The following is an 8,043-nucleotide window of genomic DNA, read 5'->3' as shown; positions in this document are numbered from 1 at the left end:
TTCTCCTTTAAGGGGGCATGGCAGGGGGCGTGTCCTATGCCTACATGCTTTTGCTAGTAGGTGTCCCTCATTTCCATCTCAAAAAGTTGGGAGGTATGGGATTGGTTATCATTGAGGGTCTGTTAATTATAATGACAGTGAGAACAGCAGAACACAGAACAATTTGGGCCTCAATTGTGGCCCTGACATCTCACGGGGATCTATGTAATACAGGCATACCCCACTTTTAAGTACACAATGGGGTTTATCTACTAAAGCTGGAAAGTGCAAAATAAGGTTCACTTCTGCATAAAAACCAATGAGCTTCCAGGTTTTAGTACCGAAGCTTAATTGAACAAGCTGGGGTTAGAAGCTCATTGGTTTTTATGCAGAAGTGAACCTTATTTTGCACTTTCCAGCTTTAGTAAATAAACCCCATTGCAGGCATGTACTGGCCATTGGGACTACAGGGAGTTTCCCGGTGGGCCGATGGCTCAGTGGGCCGATTTCAGTGACAGTGGACCGCTGCCTCCCTCCAGTCCTCTGTCCCCCCCCCGCAGTGCTCACCTCCTCTCCCTGGCTAGTTATGCAGCGCGCCTGAATACAGACATGATGCTCAGGAGTCAACACTTAGAAGCTCATCATATGATCTGGAAGGAGGGCGGCCTCACTTTCCTGCCTAATCTTGTTCTATTGGGGGGGGGGGGGGGGGGGCGCCAAACTGATTCTTTGCCCCAGGTGAAATAATGTCTAGCTTCCCCACTGGTACTGCCTATAAGAGAAATAATGCAGAACGGCTAATAGCTAGTGGGGGGGGGGGGCTTGGGTGGCAAGCCGGCATGGGAGAGACCTGTCAAAATGGGCCAGTCTGGGTGAAGTCCAGGGCCAAATTTTTGTCCCAGTCCAGCCCTGCCCCATTGTGTACTTAAAAGTGGGGTATGCCTGTAATCAGTATATGTCAGTGGCAGCTGCTCCATTAGGGGTGCAGGGGTGCCGCCCCCCCTAATCTACATGCCCAGGTCCCAATCTACATGCAGGGCACCAGAAGCATGGATTTCAATGGATTTTATTTTATTTTTTTAAGCCTGAGGCTCTAATTGGCTTAAAAAAGGGTGAAAGGTCTCAGTCTTTCTAGCAGCAGATAGTAATCCCCACAGTGGCAGCTCCCCAGTGCCAGCAATATTGCAGCTCACCATCCAGTCACACACAGCGATTAATGCACTCTCTGCTCTTCACAAAGGTGACTCTTACTGTCGGCACTTCTGGGCTCCCCAATTCGGATCCCGCTACGGCTACCGTTATGCAGCAGTGGTGATGCACATTGGACAGCAATACGCACTCTTCAGACTACCTCATGGCAAAAGGAAGCTGTGTCCTATACAGCCTTGGAAAGTGCAGCTCATTCCCCTCCTCCTGGCAATCTATCTCTGGGAAATGCAGTTCAAAAGTTCTTGATTACAGCAGTCTCTCTCTCCTCTGGACTACAGTTCCCACAGTGCAGTGCTGCCTGACTCAGTCTATTGCACACTTTCTACTCAGCAGCTCCCTCCTCTGGCTGATAAAGCTGTTAACCAGTTCACCACTGCAGGGCAGCAGCTACAGTCAGTGTTTCTCTCACTCTCCATTCTTAGCCAAGCACTTGGCTACAAAGGATTGTCAGAGACTGTTCATACACGGCTGGAGATGGTCAGAGACTGGGGACATGTAACATGAGCATAGGTGTCTCCAGGGGGTGGCTATTGAGGCTGTAGCCCCGAATCTGGAGCCCATAGCCCCGAGTCTCTTGCTGCAGGGTCCCTGCCTAACCAGTAGGTCGCGGCTGCGGCGGGCGGGCTGCATTCGAGGTGGATGAGAGGAGAGAGACGAGTGGGCGGACGAGCAGAGATGACATCATCTCTCTCCGCCCGCTCCACATCACCACTCTTCTGCCCTCACAGCCGGGCCACTTCAATGTCGGAGGTATGGTGGGGAGCAGAAAGATTACATCTCCGCTCTCTATTGCAGCCACTAGCAATAACGGCAAGAAAAGCCAGCAGGCTAGTTGTACCCAAGTTGATCAATTGATCAAATTAGTACATTCAGCCTGCCCATTAACTGTTTGAATCTCGGCCGGTTCCTGCTGAACTGGGCGAGATTCACACTGTATGACCGGCCTTCGGTCCCTTTCACATCGGCTGCGATACACTTGATCAGTAGGGGATCTGTCCGCTGATCTCAGCAGGCGGATGACAGGTCCGTGTCTGCTCTGCTTATGCAGAGAGGACACAGACACAGCCCGCTCTCCTCTATAGGCGGTCGGATGTAAACGGATCTCCTGTCTGTTTAGCAGAACGGATTGGATGTGACTCGTCACGTACACCCGCCGCTCCATAGGAGAATGGAGGTTTCCGATCGGGTCTGCCTGTCCGTTTTTCAGGTCCGTGTGAAAGCGGCCTAAGGTTTTTCGTCACTAGGGGTAATGTTCCAAAATCTTAAATGCCAGTGGTTACTGCGAATCCTAATGCCGCGTACACACGACCGGACTTTACGGCATACTTGGTCCGGCAGACCGGAGTTCGTCGGACAATTCGATCGTGTGTGGGCTCCAGCAGACTTTTTTTTCCCCAAAAGTTGGACGGAGCTAGAAATGAAACATGTTTCAAACCTTTCCGACGGACTCGAGTCTGGTCGAAAAGTCTGCTCGTCTGTATGCTAGTCCGGTGGACAAAAACCAACGCTATTGCAGCTATTGGCTACTGGCTATCAACTTCCTTGTTTTAGTCCAGTCGTACGTCATCACGTACGAACCAGTCGGACTTTGGTTGATCGTGTGTAGGCAAGTCCGTTCCTTCAGAAAGTCCGTCGAAAAGTCCGCCAGACAAAGTCTGCCATAAAGTCCGCTCCTGTGTACGCGGCATAACTCTCCACAACCTAACCTCCTAGGGCAGCCTAGCACTGAGGCACTCAGGACTACAGTTACTGTATATCTCATTATACAATGCATTTGTTTATTACATACAGTGCCTTCCAAAAAGTATTCAAACCCCTTGAAATGTTCCATGTTTTGTCATCTTACAACCAAAAACGTAAATGTATTTTATTGGGATTTTATGTGATAGACCAACACAAAGTGGCACATAATTGTGAAGTGGAAGGAAAAAGATAAATGGTTTTCAATTTTTTTTTTTTACAAATAAATATGTGAAAAGTGTGGTGTACATTTGTATTCAGCCCCCCCAGAGTCAATACTTTGTAGAACCACCTTTTACTGCAATTACAGCTGCAAGTCTTTTTGGGGATGTCTCTACCAGCTTTGTACATCTAGAGAGGGACATTTTTGTCCATTCTTCTTTGCAAAACAGCTCAAGTTCTGTCAGATTGGATGGAGAGCGTCTGTGAACAGCAATTTTCAAGTCTTGCCACAGATTCTCAATTGGATTTAGGTCTGGACCTTGACTGGGCCATTCTAACACATGAATATGCTTTGATCAAAACCATCCCATTGTAGCTCTGGCTGTATGTTTTGGGTCGTTGTCCTGCTGGAAGGTGAACCTCCGCCCCAGTCTCAAGTCTTTTGCAGACTCTTACAGGTTTTCTTTTAAGATTGCCCTGTATTTGGTTCCATCCATCTTCCCATCAACTCTGACCAGCTTCCTGGCCCTGTTGAAAAAAAAGCATCCCCACGACATGATGCTGCCACCACCATGTTTCACGGTGGGGATGGTGTGTTCAGGGTGATGTGCAGTGTTAGTTTTCCGCCACACATAGCGTTTTGCTTTTAGGCCAAAAAGTTCAATTTTAGTCTCATCTGACCAGAGCACCTTCTTCCACATGTTTGCTGTGTCTCCCACATGGCTTCTCACAAACTGCAAACAGGACTTCTTATGACTTTCTTTCAACAATGACTTTCTTCTTGCCACTCTTCCATAAAGTCCAGATTTGTGGAGTGCACAACTAATAGTTGTCCTGTGGACAGATTCTCCCACCTGAGCTGTGGATCTCTGCAGCTCCTCCAGAGTTACCATGGACCTCTTGGCTGCTTCTCTGATAAATGTTCTCCTTGCCCGGCCTGTCAGTTTAGGTGGACGGCCATGTCTTGGTAGGTTTGCAGTTGTGCCATACTCTTTCCATTTTCGGATGATGGATTGAACAGAGCTCCATGAGATGTTCAAAGCTTGGGATATTTTTTTATAACCTAACACTGCTTCAAACTTCTCCACAACTTTATTCCTAAACTATCTGGTGTGTTCCTTGGCCTTCATGATGCTCTTTGTTCACTAAGGTTCTCTAACAAACCTCTGAGGGCTTAATAGATTAGCTGTATTTATACTGAGATTAAATTACACACAGGTGGACTCTATTTACTAATTAGTTGACTTGTGAAGGCAATTGGTTCCACTAGATTTTAATTAGGGGTATCAGAGTAAAGGGAGCTGAATACAAATGCACACCACACATTTCAGATATTTATTTGTAAAAAAAAACATTTATCATTTTCCTTCCAGTTCACAATTATGTGCCACTTTGTGTTGGTCTAGCACATAAAATCCCAATAAAATACATTTATGCTTTTGGCTGTAACATGCCAAATGTGGAAAATTTCAAGGGGTATGAATACTTTTTCAAGGCACTGTATATATTGTATATATATTTACATGTGCTATAATAAAGGGTCCCAGTACGGGATTTGGGGGTTCTGGGTACCATGGGAGAGTGTCTGAGGGAGTCCAGGGGGGTCAAACATTGGACTAAGTTAGCATTGCGCGGTTACCCATAATCCCCCTGTGTAGCGGCGTCCCTCACCCAGAGACCTCCCCTGGTGTACAGTGTTACATGGAGTCGCCCTCTTCAAAGCCGCACAATAATCTGTCTACTAAAAGACATTAATCCCCGAGCAATTAGCAGACAATGCTGGATACATTCACAGGGCTTTCTCCAGCCAGCCACCAAAGGGGGAGGAGGATCGTGAGAGACGTCCGTAGCACCACCATTATCAATGTCTTCTGTTCTGAGCGGAGCCTGAAAATTCTACATATCAATGAATAGAATTTAAAGTCATCGGGACAAGAAGTCATGGATAATCTGACATGGGGACATCACAGGCAGTAATGAAAACTGACTGTAGTTTTAAAGTTTTATATCTCCAGGCAGATATAAAAGACACAGAATATACCAATAAATGTGACCTAGTATCCACCCCTTGCAATCCCTGTATAGCAGAGCTCAGACTGGGAGAGTGAGAAGCGGAACTACAAGCCAATCAATTGTGCTACAGTGTTCATTTGCTAACAAGGGACATGTTGATGGGAGAAGAGAGCAGAGTGACAGAGAGATTAGCTCATCAGCCTCCTTTTTCGCTATTTACTGTCCACTGACAAGTTGGTATACAGCCTGAGTTTGGAGAAGTGAGTTGAACGATACTGGCCATTAATCGGCCTGGAAGATTGAGGACATCCTCTGGCAGAAAACAAGTACTGTCCTTGATTGATTATAGGTTGGGGGCAGGTCCACATTGACCTGGGCTCAGAGGAAGTGTGTTAAATGATATTGGCTAGCAGACTGAAGCTATCTTGAGGCAGAAGTACTGTCCAATCATAAGCTGGGGCAGTGGCGGCCACTTCATTAGGGGTGCAGGAGCACCGCCCCCCTAATCCATGCGCCCAGCCCCTAATCTACAATGAGGGTGCCGGACGCATGGATTACAATTTTTTTTGTTTTTTTGAGGCACATGATTAGAGCCTGAGGCTATAATTGGCTTTAAAAAAGGGTGGGCTTGGGGCGCAGAGTTGTGTGACATTAGCAAATTAATATTCGCTATTGTCTTCCTGATTCTCCTCCCGGCCAATCAGGAAGCGGGTCCTGAGAAACGATTGGCCAGGAAGTCTTAGGACTCTCAGCCAATCTGGTCTCAGGACCCACTTCCTGTTCGGCCGGGAGGAGAAGCAACGCCTGTTTGGTCAGGAGCCTGGAGCAAGGAGCAGCCTCCTAAGGTAAGGCCGGACTGATCCCTACCTTCCCATCCGATCGCCGCCTTCCCGTCCATCTATTGGAAGAAATAAAGTACTGCAGGGGAAATCTCTGGCTTAAAGATGAATATTGCAAAATGACCTGGGCTCAGAGTAAGTGTGTTGTATGATGCTGGCTAACAGACTGAGGACATCTTGTGGCAGAAAAGAAGCACTGTCCAGTCATAGGCTGGCATAGTTGCCAACAGTCTCGATTTTCCCGGGACAATCCCGATTTTGGGACCCTTGTTCTGATCGGAGGCCGTCCCGATTCAGGATTTTGCCTTTTGTCCAGGGAAATTGGGAATGTTTGGCTCTGCAGCAGTTCTGGCTCCAACAAAATGGCTGCTGGCGCCGCCACGATATCTCTTTCTCCTTGTGTTCAGTGGAAAGGGGAGGGGGCTCGATCCGTGCAGCCAATGAATCGGCTTCTCTATTCACAAGTCTGAAGCCGGGGTTAGCTCCATGGATCGGCCCCTCCCCTCTCCACTGAACACACGATGCTGGCCGCTTGTGGAGTTTGCTCTGCTCTGCCGTTGTCCCTCTCGGTGTACAGCCTGGGCCAGCGATGTAACCATGTACAGGGGGGTTACTATGTACAGGGGGGGTTACTATGTACAGGGGGGTAACTATGTACAGGGGGGGTTACTATGTACAGGGGGGTAACTATGCACAGGGGGGGTAACTATGCACGGGGGGTAACTATGCACAGGGAGGTAACTATGTACAGGGGGGGTATCTATGTACAGGGGGGTAACTATGTATGGGGGGTAACTAGGGGGAGAGGGGTAACTATGTACAGGGGGAGGGGGGTAACTATGTACAGGGGGGTAACTATGGCTCTGCTTGGGACACCGATGTAAGGACTGAGGCTGGGAACACTGATGTAAGGACTGAGGCTCCGCTGGGGATACCAGATGTAAGGACGGACTCTACTGGGGGCACCTGATGCAAGGACGGACTCCGCTGGGGACACTGATGTAAGGATGGACTCTGCTGGGGGCACCTGATGTAAGGATGGACTCTGCTGGGGGCACCTGATGGCATTTGGTGGCAGGCGACCTGGCAGGTGACACGCTCAGGGGTCCCACTGATTCTGGATTATAGTGAGTTGAATGATTTCATTCTATATTACAATGTAATAATAGTAATAATGCGCTTCAATCATCCTGACACCGTAACAACCATGGTGCTAGGATGATTGAAGCACTAACACCAGGTGTTTGGAGTATTTTTAGCTGCTGATTTGTTAAACTCTGGAATACACATTTCTATTGTAGTGTAGGATCTGGGCCTGCTGTCCCTCCATCCCTCTTTCCTTCCTTCTCTCTCTTTCTCTCCTTCTTTCTCCCTCCCTCTTTTCCCCTTTTTTTCTCCATCTCTGCTTCATCTCAGACTCTAACCACACCCCATTTGAACCACGCCCATATAAGCCAGGCCCTCTATTTCGCGTAAACCACGCCCATTTTTCGGTGCGGAGCACATTTCTCTTTTTTTCTATGCCACTCCTACAAACCCATGCCCCACCCCCCAATTACAAGACTTCGCCTACAGCCAAAAAAGCGTCCCTATACATTTTTTTAGAATGTTGGCAACTATGGGCTGGGGCAGGTCCAGAATAACCTGGGCTCAGAAGAAGTGTGTTGAACGATGCTGGCTCTTGTGCATACCTCACAACTTTTTGAGAAGGGAATGAGAGACACTTATCAGCAAAAGTATGCAGGCATAGGGCACACCCCCTACCACGCCCCCTTAAAGGAGAATTGTACAAAAAAAACAAGATTGGTTAAACCCACAAGTGCTTTTTTACTACTACTATTCCTTTATATTGGCTTTTGGAATTTACAAAAGCAGCAATTTAGAAATTGGATGAAGGGTTTAGCACTGGGAAACACTTTTTAATAGATAAAAAGTGCATTTTATATACCTCTATATAGATCAGACCAAAATGAGGGACAAATGAGGAACAATGAAGGACAGAGGGACATTGCTCCAAATCAGGGACAGTCCCTCAAAATCAGGGACAGTTGGGAGCTATGCTTGTGGCAGAAAAAAAGTACTGTCTAATCGTAAGCTGGGG

Source organism: Aquarana catesbeiana, linkage group LG11, assembly GCF_042186555.1.
Source record: "Aquarana catesbeiana isolate 2022-GZ linkage group LG11, ASM4218655v1, whole genome shotgun sequence".
In the NCBI taxonomy this organism is placed as follows: Eukaryota; Metazoa; Chordata; class Amphibia; order Anura; family Ranidae; genus Aquarana; species Aquarana catesbeiana.
Note: the sequence above shows the minus strand (reverse complement) of the source record.